We start from the raw sequence: 23,003 nt of genomic DNA, 5'->3' as shown, positions 1-23,003 counted from the left end.
TGAGACGCACAGACGGTAGACAGTTCGGCAAAATCAAGGCCCTCCATGAGCTCCAGAGGCTGGGGATCCCCGAGACTCATTTGGACATCCATCGCACCGCATGTTGTTTCATCCTGAGGGACCGGGGTCTGAGGTCTTGGAGAGTAACCGCAGTCAGAGGGTTCCGGAGTGTATACAAAATCTGGGGAATAGAACCAGGGGTGATCCCGGGTTTGAAGAGGCCTGTAGAGCCTGTCGACGTCCGCAGCTTTCGGGTAAGACATTCTCTTTAATTTTAAACCATGAATGAATTGTTGTGCCTTTTATCCTATCTCTTCACTACGTCACGACACACCGCCCTCTTAGAAGAGAGTAGCCCCTGAGCCGTCAGACCCCCCTTCAAAACCCCACACGTCGTCTGTTTTATCATCGTCGTCGTCATTCAAGGGGGATATATAATCCATAATCCAGCATATTCTCCTTCTAACCAAATCCAGTTGCGAACATTTGGTCAAGATGTCAAAACCATCATTTATACAGTTTATGACCTCTTTCAAGAACGGCCAGTCCACGGCGTCAAACATAATTTCAGTAACCTGTTTTTCTGGATCCTCCACACCCCTTTCAATAGGGTTTGTAATCAGGGTACTGCTAAACAAAATCTTACGATCTGTAGTTAGAGATAGACTCTTCACCACTCTACCGTAGTTCTGCAAGCTTTCCCATTCACACCTTTCAAAACCCTGAGTCGGAGACTCCATTTCGCATTCTCTTGGACCCTCTTGCAAGCCTTCTAGAGTGTTATCCACAAGCCCCAGATATTTCCAGGCCATCACCTTCAACCAGTCCTCATAAGAGTATTCAATTACCGTCTCAAAAGGTTCCAACGTACCCTCCTTCTCTCCCAAAGCAAAAAGCTCCACTCCAACATAGCCGGGATCCCTTTTAAAGCGGTAACCCTGTCGAGCCCCGCAGAACAACACCCAGGAGCGTTCAATCTTCAAATTGGTGAGTACAGGAACCCTTGCCCGGGATTGTTTCTTGCGGGGTTTCATGTTGATGTCGCTGGACATGTTGAAGAAGCGGGATGTTTCAGAAGCTGAGAATTAAAGAGGTATTGCCTAAAAGAAGCGCGGGTTCTTAAATAGAGAGGAGAGTTTCGGGGCGTTGCCTTCAGAGGGGTGGGGGTATTTATGGGTGGCCTTGTTGTTCAGGGTTTTATGGGTGTACACTTTCTGACGGATATGACGTAGGAATAATTAAGGAAATAACTCTACCTAAAATCACGCCCCCCAATTATGACTTAGGAATATTAATAAGCTTAGGGCATACGTCATAACAAAATAGGCCGCGCCCAAAAAACCCTACTATCTACTCTTATGTAGTTGAAGGCGCAGTATAGCTCTGATAGTCTGGTGGTGACAGAAGACCACCAGCCGTTTGAACAAGCCATTCAGCATCACCTTGTTGGGTTAAGTGCAGGCACTGTCAGAGCGCAGGGCGTCCTGCCTTTGAAAGAGTTTCCGAAGTGTCCTGATGTGGCCTTTTGCAATGCCAAACAGGTCAGTGAAAATGGCATCCTTTCGCGGCACTTCAGACGCCATCTCATAGCCAAGCCGACCTGAAACGCCTGAGCACGTTTTACCAGCAGGCTTCAACGGTAACCGTTCGAAGCAAGAGGCAGCGGTGTCAGTTTCCGTAGTGTAACGGTTATCACGTTTGCCTAACGCGCGAAAGGTCCCTGGTTCGAAACTGGGCGGAAACAGCCTGCTGTGGGCCGGTCCTTTTCATCCTGCTTGCCCTCGTGGTTCCCCGGAGGCGGTGGGTAGCTTTTCTTCATTGGAGTGCCCGAAATCGGTGCACTCACAGCGTCCGTCCGTCGACAGGTTGAAATTGTAAACGCTGGTGTAGCCACTTTTAATTAAAATCTGATGATAATGATGATGATGATGTTGTTGTTCTTGTTGTTGTTCTTGTTGTCGTCGTAGTCGCCGTCATTACTAATGTTAAAGTAAAGCAGTAGTTAGATTTGTTGCTACCGTAAGGTGCAGAAGGCACAATAGCTCTGTGATTGTCTGATGGTGGCACAAGACGAGCAGCAGCTGTTTGAACATGCCATTGAGCATCACCTTGTTGGGGTAAGTGTAAGTCTTGTCATTGCTCAGGGCGTTCTTCCTTTGAAAGAGTTTCCAAAGTGTCCTGATGTGCCCTTGAGCAATGCAAAATAGGTCAGTGAAAATAGAAACCTTTATCTCACAGGCTGGCCCACGGGAAACGCCTGTGTACGTTTTACCAGCCGGCTTCGATAGGAGTTATTCGAAACACCAGGCCGGGTTGGTTTGCGTAGTGTAGTGGCTATCACGTTCGCTTCACACGCGTAAGGTCCCCGGTTCGAAACCGGGTGGAAACAACCCGCGGTGCACGCGTGCCAGTGCCGTGTTACCCGTCCCCCATCTCTCTGCCCCAAGGGTGGCTGTCGTTTTCTCTTCCTCTGAGTGTCAAGAAATCCTGACCTTGAGAACAAACGATCGCAGAAGGGTAGCTTTGCGAGGCGCTGGAACTGACACTTTTAAAATCGATACATGTTGTTGCTGTTACAATTCGACCGTAGCAGGATCGGCGACATTGCAGTTACTCTTATGTAGTTGAAGGCGCAGTATAGCTCTGATAGTCTGGTGGTGACGGAAGACCACCAGCCGTTTGAACAAGCCATTCAGCATCACCTTGTTGGGTTAAGTGCAGGCACTGTCTGAGCGCAGGGCGTCCTGCCTTTGAAAGAGTTTCCGAAGTGTCCCGAAATCGGTGCACTCAGAGCGTCCGTCCGTCGACAGGTTGAAATTGTTAACACTGGTGTAGCCACTTTTAATTAAAATCTGATGATGATGTTGTTGTTCTTGTTCTTGTTGTTGTTGTTGTTCTTGTTTTTCTTGTTGTTCTTGTTGTCGTCGTGGTCGCCGTCATTATTATTGTTAAAGTAAAGCAGTAGTTAGATTTGTAGCTACCGTAAGGTGTAGAAGGCACAATAGCTCTGTGATTGTCTGATGGTGGCACAAGACGAGCAGCAGCTGTTTGAACAAGCCATTGAGCATCACCTTGTTGGGGTAAGTGTTAGTCTTGTCATAGCTCAGGGCGTTCTTCCTTTGAAAGAGTTTCCAAAGTGTCCTGATGTGCCCTTGAGCAATGCAAAATAGGTCAGTGAAAATAGAAACCTTTATCTCACAGGCTGGCCCACGGGAAACGCCTGTGTGTGTTTTACCAGCCGGCTTCGATGGGAGCCATTCGAAACACCAGGACGGGGCGGTTTCCGTAGTGTAGTGGCTATCACGTTCGCCTCACACGTGAAAGGTCCCCGGTTCGAAACCGGGTGGAAACAACCCGCGGTGCACATGTGCCAGTGCCGTGTTACCCCTCCCCATCTCTCTGCCCCAAGGCTGGCTGTAGTTTTCTCTTCCTCGGAGTGGCAAGAAATCCTGACCTTGAGAACAAACGATCGCAGAAGGGTAGCTTTGCGAGGCGCTGGAACTGACACTTTTAAAATCGATACATGTTGTTGCTGTTACAATACGACCGTAGCAGGATCGGCGACATTGCTGTTACTCTTATGAGTAGATGGTAGAGTTTTATGGGCGCGGCCTATTTTGTTATGACGTATGCCCTAAGCTTATTAATATTCCTACGTCATAATTGGGGGGCGTGATTTTAGGTAGAGTTATTTCCTTAATTATTCCTACGTCATATCCGTCAGAAAGTGTACACCCATAAAACCCTGAACAACAAGGCCGCCCATAACCTGTTGTTCTTGTTGTTCTTGTTGGTCAACTGTAGAGTGTGAATGGGTCGGCTCTTCCTGTAGTGTTTGGGGGTCTTTTTTAAATATACATGTAATGGTTTAGTAAATCTAAACCGTTATAAGATCAACAAGTTCTGTTGTCTGTAATGGTCCCAGGTCTTAACAATGCCAGTTTTGAATAGTGCGTTTATCATATTCACACTGTCTCTGTCTGTCTCTCTCTCTCTCTCGCCCAATCATTTTATAAGATCAACAAGTTCTGTTGTCTGTTATGATCCCAGGTCCTAACAATGCCTGTTTTGCATAGGGTACTTATGTTATCCACACTGTATCTGGCTCTGTCTCTCCCCTCAAATTTAATTAAAAATAAAATTAAAAAAGAGGGTGTGTGTGTGGGTGTTTGTGTGTATAGGTTAATTGTTTTTGTAAAAAAAAAAAAAAAAAAGCTGTGGTTATATTTTATCTCTCACATAATGTGTTCAGTCGTTTTACTTAAATACATTCTAGGGTCTTAAAGCTCATAGGAGTTAGACTTAAGATAAGGATATGCTTTTAAGGTATTTTAGCAGTCTCAATCCCTGATGATAAGGAATCGTTTAAAAAATAAAAACAACTGATCACTCAATGCTAAATAGATCACAACACTCAAGGCTAAATCACTCACACCATGGGGGGCGGGGGTGGGCTCAGACAACAGTAGGTATGGCGTGTGGTATCAAAACATTCAGAATACTTTTAACCTATATAATTTATAAGCTTTGTAAAATAAACCCAAATATCTCTTTTGCGGGGATAAACGCTGTTCTGAGTAGTTTGTGACTTGTTTAATACCAAACAAAGCATCGCTATTAAAAAAAAAAAAAAAAATCACTGTAAAAGCGCTAGTTATTTTAGATCTTTATAGTTATTTTCTTGGCTCAGGTTGTTTTTTAGCGCTTATAAAGGCCTGAAATATTCTTAGTGGTTTGTTGACTATAGGTCTTGATGCTTAAAAATGTTTTTTTGAGAGACCTAAAGGTTCTAATAAAAGTTTAGAGTAGAGAGGAAGAGATCGTCTCCATCTTGGTTTCTATTTGAAATTTGATGCAGTGTCATTTTATTGGTTGGTTTTGATATGTTAATTGGTAACAGGGCGGCACAAAGGCCAGACCAGAACAATGCCTTACAAGCAGATCCGGCATGTGGCCATCAGTATAAGTATGAAGGTCTGGTCTTCAGCTCGACAGACTCATACTGACCTTTCGATTTAAGTCTAAAGATCAACAATGTCCGGAAACAACATCAGCGACTTCGATTTAAACGAGTTTTTAGGCAAGTCTTCAGATTATTTTCATTGACTCAGAGCGTGTTGTGTGCATGTATTGTAAATAAGGCTATAACATTTGTTTTAAGTTCTGTAAAATTATTTTTCAGCCAGTCAACAGGAGTTAATTCCCAACGCTGAGGAGATCATCTGGAACAACGACGGTAAGATTTTTGTGTTTGCGCTCATGGGTTCTTATGTATGGGTGTGTGTGGTTTTGAAGCGGCTCATTAGAGTTATGAAAACGTTTTAATATATATTAATGCCGGTCTCTTTAATTACACAGAAACTATCGAAAGGCCTGTGATTAATGTCTCGACCAAGAGAAGTGGTTGTCCCTAGACAGGCTGTCTGCCGACCGGGTAAGAACTAAACCCCTGTTTGTTTGTATAACGTTTCTGTAAGATGTTTGAGTCCAGTTTTGTTAATTTTAAAAAAATTATCCTGTCTAACAGTATTAAGAAACGTGGTTCGAGACAACGAAAGGCCTTCCACATCGAGGGCTTGTTTCGTTTTACCTTCGAGAACCGTAACCTTTCAAGAATCTGAAAGGCTGTCAGCCCCGGTATCTGATAGCTGTGAGTATATGTCTGCAGCCTGTAAGAGGTTAAATCTTTTTATAAAGCGGTGTGGTTAAAGGTTAAACATGTCTCTTACCTTCACAGCGGTGCAAAAAGCTAAACCAGCCGAAAAACATAAGAAACGATTATTCTGTGGAGGTAAGTAAGATCTTTCAAACTTTAATGTTTTTAAAAGGGCTTTGTTTGCACGTTGAGGGCTAATATTTAAGCGATGGGTGACCGTTTCCTGTAGGGCGGGGGGTTCTGGGAAAGATCTTTAGAAGTCCGGACAGATCTAGGCTTGTTTCTGGGGAACGTGTTTAGAAATGACCGATTGTCGTACCGTCTGGATAGGAAGTAAAGCCGTCCGAAAGGGTTTAGTAAGTTGTTTGGCTTATCTCCCGCTATTATACTTCTGTTTTAAAGTGGTTGTAGGAAAAGGCTTGAAGGTGTTCATTGTATTTAATATTTAAACAGATCGTGAAAACGTTTGTGAAACAGGAAGTCCCGGGATCAGGAAGCGTTAACACTTGGAAGGTTCGTTTAAAAATGAAATGTTGTTGTGTGTGTGTGTGTTTTATTAACAATATTACAGTTTTTAAAGAAACATTTAAGAAACAGTTTATTTACAGCGGCTTCTCTGTTTTACATTTATTATCAAGTCCTAATAAATATATTGTCTGTAAATAATAAGGCGTTGTAGTGAATGTCTAAGGCTATTTTCAAAGGTCTAAAAAAGCTAAAGGTTTTGAATGTCCTGGACATGTTGTTTTAAGTTTGATTTCTGTCGCCGTTTAAAGATGTAAATGTAATGTATATTTTTATTCTTCCCAAGACTCTTCTGTGGATGAGCTATTGAGGACAATTACCCCGTCTAAGTGGGATCAAACATCTTCCCCGGTGACATCACCGAGAGGATCCCCCACGGTGGTCTTGGAGACCCCCCAACATCTACTCAGGCCACAGCCTTCTGGGGGTAATTCAACACCCCAGATTCAGCCCGCCGCATTGTCGGGCGGAACAAATACAGGCATCCAACAACCTCAGGGGTCGCCGTCAGTCAGGGCTGACACACCACCCAACGACGGCCTGGTTTCAACATCGTCCCCCCAGACCCGTTTCTTGGCTACAGAAACGCTGAACAGTACCCCGCGCTTGGCCAGGGTGTCACCGCAAAGGCCTTCTTGGTCTCCGTCCATGAGTATACGCTCGCTCCCTGCCTCCTTCGACCGAGATTTACCGGAGCGACCATCCTTTGAAGCTGAGCCAGGCCACCAGCCCCCGGAGCTACTTACTGAAGGTCGTCATGAGTTGCTACATACTTTGTTACAAAATCAAAGACTTGTGTTAGTGGGGCAAAACCTGCTGATAGAGAGCCAAAACACCCTTATTAATACCCTTACTAACGAATTGTACTGTATTTAATGTTTTAATAGACACAAAACGCCTTACTATTGTGGGTTGTTGGAAAAATAAAAAATAAATTAAAAAATGTCCTGACTTGGTAAAAGAACTCACAAACTAAAGGATTATGAACAAGCTAGGGCCCCAAAAAGACCTTCCCGAGAGAACATCCCCGGCCCTGTTGTGAACTCCTCTGATGTCCCAATGAACCTGGAACTATTACAAATGATAAATGATTTAAATAACCCCCAATTACCACCGATAGAATGTGAATTAACAGACTTACCGGTGAACCCCGACCTGTTACAGATGGTCAATGATCTAAATAACCACCTCCCACCGGTAGCGCTTATAGAGGTTCACCCCCTAGTTCACCCCGATTTGTTTGAAATGGTGGAGGCTTTGGAGGAGCTACCCCTACCAAATTCTGCCCCTATTATAAATGATTTGAGACAATTAGAACACAGGATGGCGGCAGAAGCAGCCATCACTATAGAGGAGGGTCTTGACATTAACCGGTTGGATATCTTTGAAGGACTTTTACAGGCTTTAAATGAGCCTACTCAAAAAGGGGGTTTTGTAGATGTCAGCAGTGGGGGTGTTCGGAATGTGGAGGGTTCTGAGACTGATAAGGCTGTGGAGGACATGCTCTGTGAGAATGTAGGGGGTGAAGGCTTTGTTCAAAATGATGATGTGTCCAAGAGTACCTGTGATCCCGTGATTATAGATAGACCGGCCTATAACAATTTTGAAATGATTCAGCGTTTTAATTTTGCAGAACTTTTAAATTGTGACAATTATGCAGAAATATTTGTCAACATACACGAGGCCTTGCAGAAAATGCTTGAACAGGTTGCTGAAAGGGTCAGACCTCGAGATGTTGTACAGTTAGAACTCAGAGGGGATGATTTGTTTAGCAACCTATCTGTAATGCTGAGTGGAGATAATTTAGACGTCTGGCTAAAATCGAAGCGTTATTGCAAAGTAACGCAGCCATCATAGCTGATGAAAGTCTGTCTCTGGTAATGAATGTGGTTCGTAACCCTGAGGGTGGGGCGCTTAGAAGACTGTCGAAATGCTTGAAGAACGACATAATTAGGACCAAGCTCAGGCAATTAGTGGTGAGTTCCAGTGGGGACAATAAGCTCTGTTTTGCTTACAGTTTAATAAAACTACTCACCCCCGACATGCCTGAACCCCAAGCTCTGCAAGAGGCTTTAATGCTTCATCAGAGGGCCGGCTTAAACTCTCAACAGATGGTTGCCTTTTCAGACATCACCAAGTTTGAGGAGTTGTTGTCTTTAAAAATTGTTGTGTGGTACCGTTGTGAGGTAAAGGAAGTATTTGTGAAATTTCAGACACATCCTGAAACCCATACACAGACACTGTTTCTCTTCCTAAGTGATAGTCATTACTTTGGAATAAAGAGTTTGACGGCTTTTTTGGGTTGTTCGTATGTTTGTCATTGTTGTTATAAGGCCTTCAATGATAAGCTTAAGCACCGCTGTGACGGTTACTGTAACGTCTGATTCAATCCGCAATGTTGTAAGGGTTTGGCCCCTACCATCCGATGAAAAGATTGCTTAAGGATTTGTCTCTCTGCGTTCTGTTTTTCCGAGCATAAGGTACAGAGGGCCGCTTCTGAGGGGGTTAAAAAACTGAGTTATTGTGATCAAACTAAATATTGCCCGCAGTGTTGCCTCCAGTACCGTTTTCATGAGGTTAAACCACACAAATGTCTGGAGCCGAGATGCAGGATCTGTAATGCTGATTTAACCCCGGGGTCCGAACACCAGTGCTTTATTCAGCCGGTTAAAAAGGAGCCGCCGCACAATTATAATTAATTATATACACTGTATTGACATGTTGGATCGTGAGTGGTCAGCTAGCGGTGAGAGTTGTGTCAGGGATTTCTTTACGCGGTATCGCGGTCCAAAATACCTCAATTACACATTTATTGCCCACAATGCTAAGGGTTATGATTCTTACATTTTGATGAAGTATCTGGTGGAAAATGGGGTGACCCCAAAAATAATAGCTCAGGGTAGCAAGATCATGTGTTTCACCGACGAAGCTTTCAACTAACGTTACATAGACTCGTTAAATTTCCTCCCCATGAAATTGAGCGCTTTGCCTAAGGCTCTGGGTTTTGAGGCTCAGAAGAAAGGTTGGTTCTGCCATTTTTTTAATACTAAGGACACTCAAAATTATCGAGGGTCCTACCCGCCCGCCTCTTATTATGGGGTTGTTACTATGATGTCTCATGAGAGGGAGGAATTCTTTAAATGGTACAATACGGTTAAGGGAGGTGTTTTTGATTTCCGAGAAGAGATGGCCGCTTATTGTAAAAATGATGTGGTGATCCTTAAAGAAGCCTGTGTGCGTTTCTGCGCCGAGGTTATCAACACATCGGGTCTCGACCCTTTGCAAAGTGTGACCATAGCGTCTCTCTGCATGAAAATGTATCGGTCCAATTTCTTGCAGAAAAACACTATAGCGGTCACCACTTCTGACAACTATCGTGCTAGACAAAAGAACTTTTCGACTGTCTCCATACAGTGGCTGGAATACCTGAGTGCCCGGGATAACATCTTCATCAGACATGCTTTAAATCAAGGGGAAGTCAAAAGCCTTACTACTTAGACGGTTTTAGCGACGTGTTCGGGCGGCGTACCGCTTATGAGTTTGCTGGTTGTATTTACCATGGCTGTCCTCAGTGCTTCGACCCAAACACCTTTAACCCCGTAACACAAAAACTCTGCGGTGATATGTACTATGATTTCCAGGAACGAATTGAAACTTTAAAAAACACCTATGGTTTGAACGTGCTGGTGATTTGGGAACACGAGTGGACGACCCTGAAGCAACAGGATGCGGGGGTACAACGGTTTATGGAAACCTTGGACTTTCCTGAACGTCTAGAGCCCCGGGATGCGTTATTTGGGGGTCGTACCAACGCCCTCTGTTTACATTATGAGGTAAAGGAGGGTGAGAGAGTAGATTACTATGATTTCACCAGTCTGTACCCTTATGTCAACAAGACCAAAATGTACCCGGTGGGGCGTCCAACCATTGTTTATCGTGACTTTCTCGAAATCGGACATTACTTTGGTTTGATCAAAGTCACCATGTACCCTCCTCGCGAGCTGTTCTTACACGTGTTGCCTTACAGTTGTTCGGGAAAATTGATGTTCCCTCTGTGTAGAACGTGTGTGGAAACTGAAAATCAAACTACCTCTTGTCTGCACAGTGATGAAGAGAGAGCGCTGACGGGTGTCTGGTGTAGCATTGAGCTTGACAAGGCGGTGGAGAAAGGTTACAGAGTCGGTAAGGTGTATGAGGTTTGGCATTTTTCTGAAAAACCTGATACTCTTTTTGCTGATTACATTATGACCCATCTGAAAGGGAAACAGGAGGCATCGGGCTATCCCTCATGGTGTGTTGACTCCGCGGCCAAAGAGCGATATGTTCAGCAATATTTTGAAAAGGAAGGGATCTGTCTAGAGCTGGGGAACATAACTGTAAACCCCGCCAAGAGACAAATGTCCAAACTGATTTTAAACAGTCTGTGGGGTAAGTTTGGGGAAAGAAATTACCGTCTAAACACAACCTTGATTAAAACCCCTAAACAGTTTATAGAATTTATGTTTACCAAACAACATGCAGTATCACACTTTCAATTCTTAAATGACCACGTGGCACAGGTCCAGTGGAGGGCCCCTAAAGATTTCCCCACCAAACAGGGGAACGTTAATGTTTTCATAGCGGTTTTTACCACGGCTTACGCCCAGCTTGAACTGTACAACTTAATGGATCAGTTGCAGGAACGCACGCTCTATCAAGATACTGACTCTGTAATCTTTGTCACCAGGCCAGGGGATTGGGTCCCTCCCCTCGGGGACTACCTTGGGGAGTTAACGAGTGAACTAGATCCTCAGGACCACATAGTGGAGTTTGTTTCAGGGGGTCCTAAGACTTACGCATACAGAACGGCTGCGGGTAAGACCTGTATGAAAGTTAAGGGTTTCACTCTGAACCACTGTAACATCAAGCTCATTAACATCAAGTCTCTGACGACCCTGGTAGAAAGTTTTTTAACCGAGAAAGACGCGCCTCCTCGTGAGATTATTACAGCCGGAAATCAGATCTATCGCAATAAAAAGGGGTACACGTTGTAAAATAGATCACTAAACAAATGGTTCAGGGTGGTGTACAATAAAAGAGTGTTGAAGACTGATTATACCACTCTGCCTTATGGATATTAGCGGTGGTTTTGATAACAGACTTCAACACCCTTTCTCCTGTATTATAGCCGGTCCCTCCAATTCGGGGAAGAGCTATCTTATAAAGAACATCATAGAAGATGTGGACGCAACCGTGTCCCAAGCTCTTGACAACATAGTGTGGTGTTACTCTTGCTGGCAACCTCTCTACGATGATTTGGCTTCGAAAAAAAATAATCTGAAATTTGTGCAAGGTCTCCCCGCCTCGTTGTGTGACGATGACTTGTTCCCGCCCGGTCAAACTAATCTAGTGATCCTTGATGACCTGATGGAGCAGGCCGGTGACAACAGTGAAGTGGAAAAAGCTTTCACAAAGTACACTCATCATAGGAATTTAAGTATTATTTATTTAGTTCAAAATCTATTTTTTCAAGGTAAAAAAAGCCGCACTATTAATTTAAATGCCAATGATATAATTCTTTTTAAAAACCCCAGAGATAAACTACAGGTCACCGTCGTGGCTCGTCAAATGTACCCTAACCAGACCAAGTTCTTTTTGGAGGCATTTGAGGATGCCACCAAAAAACCCTACGGGTACTTGATTGCGGACTTAAAAGCACAAACCCCAGAAGACTTTCGCCTCAGAACAGGTTTGTGCCCGCCCGATTGGCCGGCAGTGTATGTGCTAAAGAAAAGGAAATAAATAAGAATGTCTGTTCGGATTAAAAGAAATCTGCCGCTTTTGCAAATGTTATTTGAGGGGAGCCCGCGCCATAGGAAAGCTGTGCTGGCAGGGGCCCCCTCGGATTTGATCGAGACCCTGTGTGAAATAGCTTTTAACATCTTACGCGGTAATATACCCCTAACCCCTTCTCAACATTCTAAACTCAAAAAACAAAAAGCGGTTATCAAGATCATCGCTAATAAGAAGTATTCTATTAAAAGAAAAAGAAAGAAGATTAATCAAACCGGGGGTTTTATAGTACCGCTGTTGAGCATAGCCGTGCCTTTCCTAACCAGTCTTCTAGCTTCCAGAGTGGGTTAATAATGGAATATCCTCAGAAAATGTTTTTGATCCCTCAGGAGCAGCTTGAGAAACTGAGAAAAAATGTTTTCGGGCCAGAGCCCATTAGACAAACGGCCGAAAACAACCTGAACTCTGAAATGAAAGCTATACAGGCCAGGGCCGATTTAAATCAGTATTCCAAAGCCCAGTTGTATACCAACACTTTACAGCGCTACCTCCGTCTGGTTAGACAGGGTGAAAAAGATCAAAACATTTTAACTTTAACCATGGCCTCTCAAGAAAATGGTTCTGGGGCTGATGCGGGAGGTACGGTTGATAAAGATGTTGCGGTGACCGAACCTGTTGAGAGTTCAGAGGGAGGTGTTGTAACGGATGTTTTGAGAAACATGCCGGCCAGAAGCAAAAGACATGCAGAATATATCCTGCACAAAATGGTTCAGAAACCGCGGGTAACGGCTTGGAATGAACAGGGTGAATTTGTTTTTAAAGGACAACTGATCAAAGGTTCACACATGTTTGATTTGTTGAAGAGTGTCACTAGCACTAATAAGGTACCCGATAGTCGCCGACCTGTAGGCTGGAATGCTTTCCTACAGGCGATGGCCTGTCTGAACATGCCCCAATCCACAGTTCCTAACCAGGAAACGCGACAAAAAATCCGTCTGTGTAAAGAGGTGGAGCCTGATCTGACTCCGATATCTCATTACTCTGACCGTGCTGAGCGACCATCCTCAGGATCTATCCATCGTTGGGAAGCTTTTTAATCTCATGTTTTTATTTGTCTCCCCTGTAAATAATGACCCGACAAACAATTTTTTTTTTTATTTATTTATTTTTCAAATGTTGTACATTTATTTATAACATAACCCCTGCTTTGTATAAGAATTGTATTGAATAAAAACAAAAACTAATGATTCAAAGGCTGTTTTCATTATTTTTTCACCTTAACACGCATGACATCTTTTAAAATCCTCACAAGAACACCACATCTGTATACATGGCTGGCCAGGGTCGTAAGTCATTGTGTTATAAGGGGGGGTCCACAGTGTCCTGACAAACTCTGCCACTTTTTTATCATTTTGGCCTAAATCCTCACTGTACAAGGCCATAATATCGGGGTATGACCTTCCATTAGATCTATGATATAAGAAAAACACACAGTGTTGACCACAAGTGAAGGTCTGAAGACTTTGTACTTGACGACCGCTGTAAATGGTTTCTTGACAGTTGTTGAGCAGAAAGTTATTGATCTTCCGAGGGAAAGGTCTGAAATCCGGGGGGTTTGCATAGGAATCAAAAAATTCACCACGGTGGTCCTCCCTTAGATAAATAGCCAGCCAATGTTCTCCGGGCATGTTTTTAGGGTATGTGTTGATTATGTACATTGCAGGTAAATTCTTGATCTTAAATTTAGGCAGCTGATCGCAGGCGTAGACTCCTTGAAACAGTTTCCGTGAGCCGGCCAGGGCATTCATGATGTGGTTGAGCTCTCTGGTGTTCATTTTAATAATAATCATACAGAACGTTTCTCCTCTGATTCACCTCAATAATGTTGTCAAACACAGCATACACGACCATATTTACAGTGCGTGGTAGAGGCTGCTTGAAACGCATCTCCAAACGCATATTGCCCGTCTTCATCAGTGAAAAATGTTGTCCACACTCTTCGTCAGGGGTCAGGTTGAAACCGTACAAGGTGTAACCGCTGCAGTATTCCCGGCGATCGATCAGTAGAGTTTGATCCTTGAGATGGCGACCCGTGGCCAGTACTAGACTGTAATATTCACGAACCGCATTGCCGTTTTCAAAGTCAGCTTGAAAAGGTCTGGATGGAACCTGCACACCATCGACGTACAACGCTATAAATTCCGCATTATAATCTTTAAAGTTAAAGGGGTTCTTGTTGTAAACCCCGGTAAATGCATCATTATCCATGAGGCCTATAATAACCTGTTTTGGGAGCTGTCCTAGAAACAGATTCTCCTGGTTCATCACCCGTGTCCCTGCGGGGATTCTGTGGACTTTCATATAGACTCTTTCGATCGGGTACTCGGCGTTTGCCGTCATTAACGCCTGCGCGTGTCCTAGTTTAACCGCCGGGGAGACGGACACTTTTTTCACAAACAGCGAGGCCGATAATATGGTCAGTTTATATTTTTCAGTATCAGGGGTCATCAGACAAAAAGCACTTTTACTACGGATCATTTTAATTTTAATGTCTACCCCGTTGAGCATGAGTTTTTCTTGGAAAAATATGTCTGCATGGATATGCCCCATTAGCTCAAAGGTCCTCCCTTCTGTTGAAGAGGCCGTTCTTTTTTGCAAACCCTTATTGAGTCCCTCTGGATCCTTGTCGTCCATAGCTTCCGGGATGTCTTTGAAGAAAAGGCCGGGGCTGAACTGTTTGCTTAGGGTCTCCTCACTATAATTAAGTATACACTCCATCATGGCTCTATAGGGGTAAGTATTGCTGCTTTGACTAATGAGCCGATCTCCCAGGGTCACATCCACCTGTGAAAACATGGTGGCCACCGGGTAATTGATGACCCCAGCGTTGGTCGTCTTCTCGATTGCATCGCCATCCTCATCAGTCACTTTACAGTTCATTAAAATAAATGTGTTATTCAAATCAATATAATCCTCGCCATTGCCAGCTATAAAAAACTCCAGAGGGGCCGTGTCTGAAATTGCAGAAAGAGGGGGAATCTCTACATATATGCTCTTATCTATACTCGTTTGAGTGTGTGGAACTGTAAACAGATCCAGTTCTGATTTGACGCATTCTTCCGATAGACTGTGGACAAAAGACATGTTTAAAAGATGTATCCTGAGGCTCTATTTTTCTTTCTTTGAGACTTTCTTTTTGCAGGTTTTTTCTTGTGCTGCTTCCTTCTCCGAGTGTTTCCACGATATGTTGGAGAATGAGAGATTCTTCGTTTTTTGTTAGCCATGGATCTTTGTCGCCCCCTGGTGGACACATGCTGTTTCTTCTTTTACCCCCCCTCCTCGCCATTACCATGAGACCCGAACCCTCCTGATGCTCATGGCTAGCTGCCCGGTTCATAACATTGGTGAACACGTCACTAACAATATTTTTAGCCAATGATTTCAAGTGGGGTCTGGCTATAGCAAAGCCTCTCTTAAGCAGGGGTATGGCCATTCTAAAGAGACCACGAAAGAGTCCTCCTAGACCGGCGCCATACATTGTGGGGGCTCCTACAATACCGGGCAAGCCGTTCCATCTTGCATCTTGTAATAATCCACATAGGCGCTAGGATCTACATAACCCCTCGAGGTAGCCATTTTAATAATGTACAAACTGTTTCAGGGGTCGAAAATGTAGTTTGACATTAACTTTACCGAAGCGGAAGGGTACGTTGATATTCTGATCCGATTTTACTTCGATCGTGATGTTGTCAAAGTGGGTCTTTGAGACTGGTACGTAGTGTGGTTTGTCATAAGTAATTGTGACCATGTCATTGCTTTTACCTTTAATAAGTACATTTCTCAAAAGGGGGACATAACTATCCCCGACCCTCTGGTGGGTTATGATATCCGTATACACATAAAGAGTGTAAAAGCCGCCCCACCACTTCTGAGAACCTGCTCTCTGTGTTAGAATAGAACCCAAATATACGCCCCAGTTGGCCGCTGGTTTGAATGCTAATACCTGGTTTTGACACCTTGTACACTCTGTTTTTAATAGGGTTGTAATATAGCTTGATGTTGGGGGTGCCTTCTGAGAACTGTTTATGCATCTCATCTAATATTTTATCCACATTGTCATAATAACCTCCTTGTATCGTGAATATCCATTGATTTTAACATCATCAAAAATGGCGAAGGTGGCATCCTTATCTTGTAAAACAGCCCAAGTGTAAGGATACTGTATTTCCGCCAACCCCACTTCCCACGACCCCCTTAGATCTATAGATTTTCCAAATTGTACCGTGTAACTGGATATTTCATTTTTAGGATATATATCGAGAGAGGCATTACTGGGTAGAGTCACGTAGAAGCCTCCTGATTCCATCTTGAGAATCGAAAGTAATGCCCCCAACACACCCGCGGGCATGTTGTTATAAGGATTGAATATCGCAAACCTGTTGTTCCGGGACCCAACTATTGAACTTTTCAGGCCATCCAAGCCATTTCATCAACACATATTTTTTCCGGTTCTGGGTTTTTTCAGCTAATATCTTTTCAACTCTGTATACACTGTCTTTACCCACAATAATATTTTGTAACTCGGCTTCATAAAACGTTCCTTCTATATCCTCCCTGTCATAGTCTTTTAACCGGTACACGGGGGGGTCTCTAGCCAACTGTTCGGTAACTGTAAAATATTCGTCAGAAAATGTTTGTTCATAACCTTTGGCAAAAGTACTCCTTAGCTTTGAAACGCGAACCACATCACCGATGTTGAACTAATAAGTAGTTTTTCCCTTCTTAATAAATGGTCGGTATAATTTTTTATAGACCTTAAAAGAATTACTTTGATCAACATCTAAAGGCTTCATTTTAATACTGGTGTGATACCCTTGGTTGTAAGCATCGATAAAATCCTGAACTTTATCAAAATACTTGAACGTGTGGACCGCTGTAAAATATCTCCACATTTTGGTCTTTATGGTGCGGTTAAACCTCTCCACTACCGATGCCCTAAGCTCATTACCGGTGGTGAAATGATGTATTTTGTGTCTCTTCAGTAGATTCTGAAATTCTCTGTTGAGAAACTCTTTTCCTTTATCAGTCTGCAGTTTTTTAGGACATCGACCCTGGGACAATATATCCTCAAAGGCCCTTGTCACCGCCCGACCTGTTTTATTATGTAGAATGCGAGCCCAGGCATATTTTGATAACACATCGATACACATCAACATCAATTTGTGACCATTGTTATGTTTTGATAAATTTGACATATCGACTAGATCCATTTGCCATTGTGAATCTATGTCAGTTGCATATACGCGGTTTCTTTAAAAGTTAATCCTGAGAGGTTTATGTAAGGTATAGGCGTCTTGTTCCCGTAACCATTCTGAAACAACCACATCATTAACCTTCACTCCGGCCTCAGCGAGTCCTCTTTGAAAACCCTTCTTACCCGCCAAACCCCCAATCTTGGCTGGGTTGTAGTATAGTTCCTGCATTTGGGGAGCTTGCCGAGTCATTCTGTCAAATAACCACACAGACCCACACTATGCGCAAAGTTTTTATACAAGGTTTTTTATTCAACTTCAGGAGAGCAGATACCCCTTTTTAGACATTTGAGAAAAGTATAACATACACAACAATTTTTTCTACGGTCCAGACAAAAAGAAATCAGATGATTGGTTACTTGATCTATATCAACAAATATACCTGTTTCTTTATCTTGTAGGCACACACCTCAGTTACATATGTAAATAAAACAACAATATGACCTATTTTAAAAGTAAACAGAGGTGTATTAAACATGCTCAGTAAAAGGTCATACAGATGTTGATGAAATGGCCTAACATCATTCTTGGCCCCCTTGAGCCCTTCATCCCAGTGTTCGTACCCCCCGGTCTTTGTTACAGCAGCCATTCACTTTTCCAGGTTTGAAAGTTGATCCTCATCGATGGTTAAATCTGTAGAGAAAAGGCTCGCGTTGGCTACTTTTCTGTCAAGCACATGGTGTAATAGCGCTCTCAGGTTAGCTGCAGAGTGTTGATGACAGAACCAGTTGCAGAAGCAGTCCAGAACATTCCCCATGTTCAAAGTCCCTTAGTTCAGGTCAGAGTCTGAATCAGTGGCGTAGATGTCGAATTCTTCGTCGCTACCCCCAGCTTTAACTTCTTTACGGAAGAAATAAGCTTTTAGCTTGCCAGCGGTTTTTCTACTCGGCTCATCCAGGTCATTGAGCAGCTGCCCAAGTTTCTCTATTATAAACGGCTCCTTTTTCAGCTCCAGCAAAATCTCATCTATGATTTTCTGGACTTGTCCCACAGTGACATGTATGTGGGAGTAAGAGAGCGCCTTGATTAGTGCCGGTTTCAGCCACGGTTTGTTCAGTCTTCTGTAAAACACGTTGAAATAGAACAGGAAATAGTAACGGTCTGGTTCAAACAAACAACTGTGTCTCAACTGACTGGGGTGATTCACTTCACACCCCCGACAGACTTCTTTCAGAGCTCGGTCGATGAGAGCACTCAGAATATACACCAGGGTGCTTTTAACCACTCTGCTTACTTGGTCACATACCCCGGGCATAAATCCTGCGTCTTCATCACGCCCCCGGGACAGTCCGATGCTCATTGGGTCGCCTGGTGGTTTGTGGGGTGTTTCTCCATCCATTGGACTGACCCCCTCCTGAGACGCACAGACGGTAGACAGTTCGGCAAAATCGAGGCCCTCCATGAGCTCCAGAGGCTGGGGATCCCCGAGACTCATTTGGACATCCATCGCACCGCATGTTGTTTCGTCCTGAGGGACCGGGGTCTGAGGTCTTGGAGAGTAACCACAGTCAAAGGGTTCCAGAGTGTATACAAAATCTGGGGAATAGAACCAGGGGTGATCCCGGGTTTGAAGAGGCCTGTAGAGCCTGTCGACGTCCGCAGCTTTCGGGTAAGACATTCTCTTTAATTTTAAACCATGAATGAATTGTTGCACCTTTTATCCTATCTCTTCACTACGTCACGACACACCGCCCTCTTAGAAGAGAGTAGCCCCTGAGCCGTCAGACCCCCCTCCAAAACCCCACACGTCGTCTGTTTTATCATCGTCGTCGTCATTCAAGGGGGATATATAATCCATAATCCAGCATATTCTCCTTCTAACCAAATCCAGTTGCGAACATTTGGTCAAGATGTCAAAACCATCATTTATACAGTTTATGACCTCTTTCAAGAACGGCCAGTCCACGGCGTCAAACATAATTTCCGTAACCTGTTTTTCTGGATCCTCCACACCCCCTTCAATAGGGTTTGTAATCAGGGTACTGCTAAACAAAACCTTACGATCTGTAGTTTGAGATAGACTCTTCACCACTCTACCGTAGTTCTGCAAGCTTTCCCATTCACACCTTTCAAAACCCTGAGTCGGAGACTCCATTTCGCATTCTCTTGGACCCTCTTGCAAGCCTTCTAGAGTCTTATCCACAAGCCCCAGATCTCTCCAGGCCATCACCTTCAACCAGTCCTCATAAGAGTATTCAATTACCGTCTCAAAAGGTTCCAACGTACCCTCCTTCTCTCCCAAAGCAAGAAGCTCCACTCCAACATAGCTGGGATCCCTTTTAAAGCGCAGGGCGACCTGCCTTTGAAAGAGTTTCCAAAGTGTCCTGATGTGCCCTTTAGCAATGCCAAACAGGTCTGTGAAAATGGCATCCTTTCGCGGCACTTCAGACGCCATCTCACAGTCTAGCCGACCTGAAATGCCTGAGCCCGTTTTACCAGCCGGCTTCGATAGGAGTTATTCGAAACACCAGGACGGGTTGATTTCCGTAGTGTAGTGGCTATCACGTTTGCCTCACACGCGAAAGGTCCCCGGTTCGAAACCGGGTGGAAACAACCCGCGGTGCACGTGTGCCAGTGCCGTGTTACCCGTCCCCCATCTCTCTGCCCCAAGGGTGGCTGTCGTTTTCTCTTCCTCGGAGTGGCAAGAAATCCTGACCTTGAGAACAAACGATCGCAGAAGGGTAGCTTTGCGAGGCGCTGGAACTGACACTTTTAAAATCGATACATGTTGTTGCTGTTACAATACGACCGTAGCAGGATCGGCGACATTGCTGTTACTCTTATGTAGTTGAAGGCGCAGTATAACTCTGATAGTCTGGTGGTGACGGAAGACCACCAGCCGTTTGAAGAAGCCATTCAGCATCACCTTGTTGGGCTAAGTGCAGGCACTGTCTGAGCGCAGGGCGTCCTGCCTTTGAAAGAGTTTCCAAAGTGTCCTGATGTGCCCTTGAGCAATGCAAAATAGGTCAGTGAAATTAGAGACCTTTATCTCACAGGCTGGCCCACGGGAAACGCCTGTGCGCGTTTTACCAGCCTGCTTCGATGGGAGCCATTCGAAACGCCAGGACGGGTCGGTTTTACCAGCAGTCTCCAACGGTAACCGTTCTAAGCAAGAGGTGACGGTGTCAGTTTCCGAAGTGTAGCGGTTATCACGTTCGCCTAACGCACGAAAGGTCCCCGGTTTGAAACCGGGTGGAAACAGCCTGCTGTGGGCCGGCCCTTTTCGTCCTGCTTGCCCTCGTGGTTCCCCGGAGGCGGTAGGTGGCTTTTCTTCATTGGAGTGCCCGAAATTGGTGCACTCAGAGCGTCCGTCAATCGACAGGTTGAAATTGTAAATGCTGGTGTAGGCACTTTTAATTAAAATCTGATGATGATGTTATTGTTGTTGTTCTTGTTGTTCTTGTTGTCGTCGTGGTCGCCGTCATTATTATTGTTAAAGTAATGCTACCGTAAGGTGTAGAAGGCACAATAGCTCTGTGATTGTCTGATGGTGGCACAAGACAAGCAGCAGCTGTTTGAACAAGCCATTGAGCATCACCTTGTTGGGGTAATTGTAAGTCTTGTCACAGCTCAGGGCGTTCTTCCTTTGAAAGAGTTTCCAAAGTGTCCTGATGTGCCCTTGAGCAATGCAAAATAGGTCAGTGAAAATAGAAACCTTTATCTCACAGGCTGGCCCACGGGAAACGCCTGTGTGCGTTTTACCAGCCGGCTTCGATAGGAGTTATTCGAAACACCAGGACGGGTCGTTTTCTGTAGTGTAGTGGCTATCACGTTCGCCTCACACGCGAAAGGTCCCTGGTTCGAAACCGGGCGGAAACAACCCGTGGTGCACGCGTGCCAGTGCCGTGTTACCCGTCCCCCATCTCTCTGCCCCAAGGGTGGCTGTAGTTTTCTCTTCCTCGGAGTGGCAAGAAATCCTGACCTTGAGAACAAACGATGTAAGAAGGGTAGCTTTGCGAGGCGCTGGAACTGACACTTTTAAAATCGATACATGTTGTTGCTGTTACAATACGACCGTAGCAGGATCGGCGACATTGCTGTTACTCTTATGTAGTTGAAGGCGCAAAATAGCTCTGATAGTCTGGTGGTGACGGAAGACCACCAGCCGTTTGAACAAGCCATTCAGCATCACCTTGTTGGGCTAAGTGCAGGCACTGTCTGATCGCAGGGCGTCCTGCCTTTGAAAGAGTTTCCGAAGTATCCCGAAATCGGTGCACTCAGAGCGTCCGTCCGTCGACAGGATGAAATTGTAAACGCTGGTGTAGCCACTTTTAATTAAAATCTGATGATGATGATGATGATGATGTTGTTGTTCTTGTTGATGTTGTTGTTCTTGTTGTTGTTCTTGTTGTCGTCGTGGTCCCCGTCATTATTATTGTTAAAGTAAAGCAGTAGTTAGATTTGTTGCTACCGTAAGGTGTAGAAGGCACAATAGCTCTGATAGTCTGGTGGTGAAGGAAGACCACCAGCCGTTTGAACATGCCATTCAGCATCACCTTGTTGGGCTAAGTGCAGGCACTGTCAGAGCGCAGGGCGTCCTGCCTTTGAAAGAGTTTCCAAAGTGTCCTGATGTGCCCTTGAGCAATGCAAAATAGGTCAGTGAAAATAGAAACCTTTATCTCACAGGCTGGCCCACGGGAAACGCTTGTGCGCGTTTTACCAGCCTGCTTCGATGGGAGCCATTTGAAACGCCAGGACGGGTCGGTTTTACCAGCAGTCTCCAACGGTAACCGTTCTAAGCAAGAGGTGACGGTGTCAGTTTCCGAAGTGTAGCGGTTATCACGTTCTCCTAACGCGCGAAAGGTCCCCGGTTTGAAACCGGGCGGAAAGAGCCTGCTGTGGGCCTGCCCTTTTCGTCCTGCTTGCCCTCGTGGTTCCCCGGAGGCGGTAGGTGGCTTTTCTTCATTGGAGTTTCCGAAATTGGTGGACTCAGAGCGTCCGTCCGTCGACAGGTTGAAATTGTAAACGCTGGTGTAGCCACTTTTAATTAAAATCTGATGATGATGTTATTGTTCTTGTTGTTGTTGTTGTTGTTCTTGTTTTTCTTTTTGTTGTCGAGGTCGCCGTCATTATTATTGTTAAAGTAAAGCTACCGTAAGGTGTAGAAGGCACAATAGCTCTGTGATTGTCTGATGGTGGCACAAGATGAGCAGCAGCTGTTTGAACAAGCCAGTGAGCATCACCTTGTTGGGGTAAGTCTAAGTCTTGTCATAGCTCAGGGCGTTCTTCCTTTGAAAGAGTTTCCAAAGTGTCCTGATGTGTCCTTGAGCAATGCAAAATAGGTCAGTGAAAATAGAAACCTTTATCTCACAGGCTGGCCCACGGGAAACGCCTGTGCGCGTTTTACCAGCCGGCTTCGATGGGAGCCATTCGAAACACCAGGACAGGTCGGTTTCCGTAGTGTAGTGGCTATCACGTTCGCCTCACACGCGACAGGTCCCTGGTTCGAAACCGGGCGGAAACAACCCGCGGTGCACGCGTGCTAGTGCTTTATTATCTGTCCCTGTAACGCGGCCGGCCATCGTTTTCTCTTCCTCGGAGTGTCAAGAAATCCTGACCTTGAGAACAAACGATCACAGAAGGGTAGCTTTGCGAGGCGCTGGAACTGACAGTTTTAAAATCGATACATGTTGTTGCTGTTACAATACGACCGTAGCAGGATCGGCGACATTGCTGTTACTCTTATGAGTAGATAGTAGGGTTTTATGGGCGCGGCCTATTTTGTTATGACGTATGCC

General features: G+C 44.7%; 4 non-coding genes across 4 annotated transcripts; all 4 read left to right on the top strand.

Moving 5' to 3' along the window:
• Nucleotides 1-1,671: 1,671 nt before the first annotated feature.
• On the top strand, nt 1,672-1,744 carry trnav-aac (transfer RNA valine (anticodon AAC)). Its single transcript has one exon. It is a non-coding gene; the product is annotated as a tRNA-Val (tRNA).
• Nucleotides 1,745-3,279: 1,535 nt separating this feature from the next.
• On the top strand, nt 3,280-3,352 carry trnav-cac (transfer RNA valine (anticodon CAC)). Its single transcript has one exon. It is a non-coding gene; the product is annotated as a tRNA-Val (tRNA).
• A 17,658-nt stretch (nt 3,353-21,010) lies between these two features.
• trnav-cac (transfer RNA valine (anticodon CAC)) lies at nt 21,011-21,084 on the top strand. Its single transcript has one exon. It is a non-coding gene; the product is annotated as a tRNA-Val (tRNA).
• A 1,572-nt stretch (nt 21,085-22,656) lies between these two features.
• Nucleotides 22,657-22,729, top strand: trnav-cac (transfer RNA valine (anticodon CAC)). Its single transcript has one exon. It is a non-coding gene; the product is annotated as a tRNA-Val (tRNA).
• Nucleotides 22,730-23,003: the final 274 nt, after the last annotated feature.

This window comes from Amia ocellicauda, chromosome 11, assembly GCF_036373705.1.
Source record: "Amia ocellicauda isolate fAmiCal2 chromosome 11, fAmiCal2.hap1, whole genome shotgun sequence".
Lineage (NCBI taxonomy): Eukaryota > Metazoa > Chordata > Actinopteri > Amiiformes > Amiidae > Amia > Amia ocellicauda.
The sequence above is the reverse complement of the archived record's forward strand: the minus strand, read 5'-3'. Positions and strand labels throughout refer to the sequence as shown.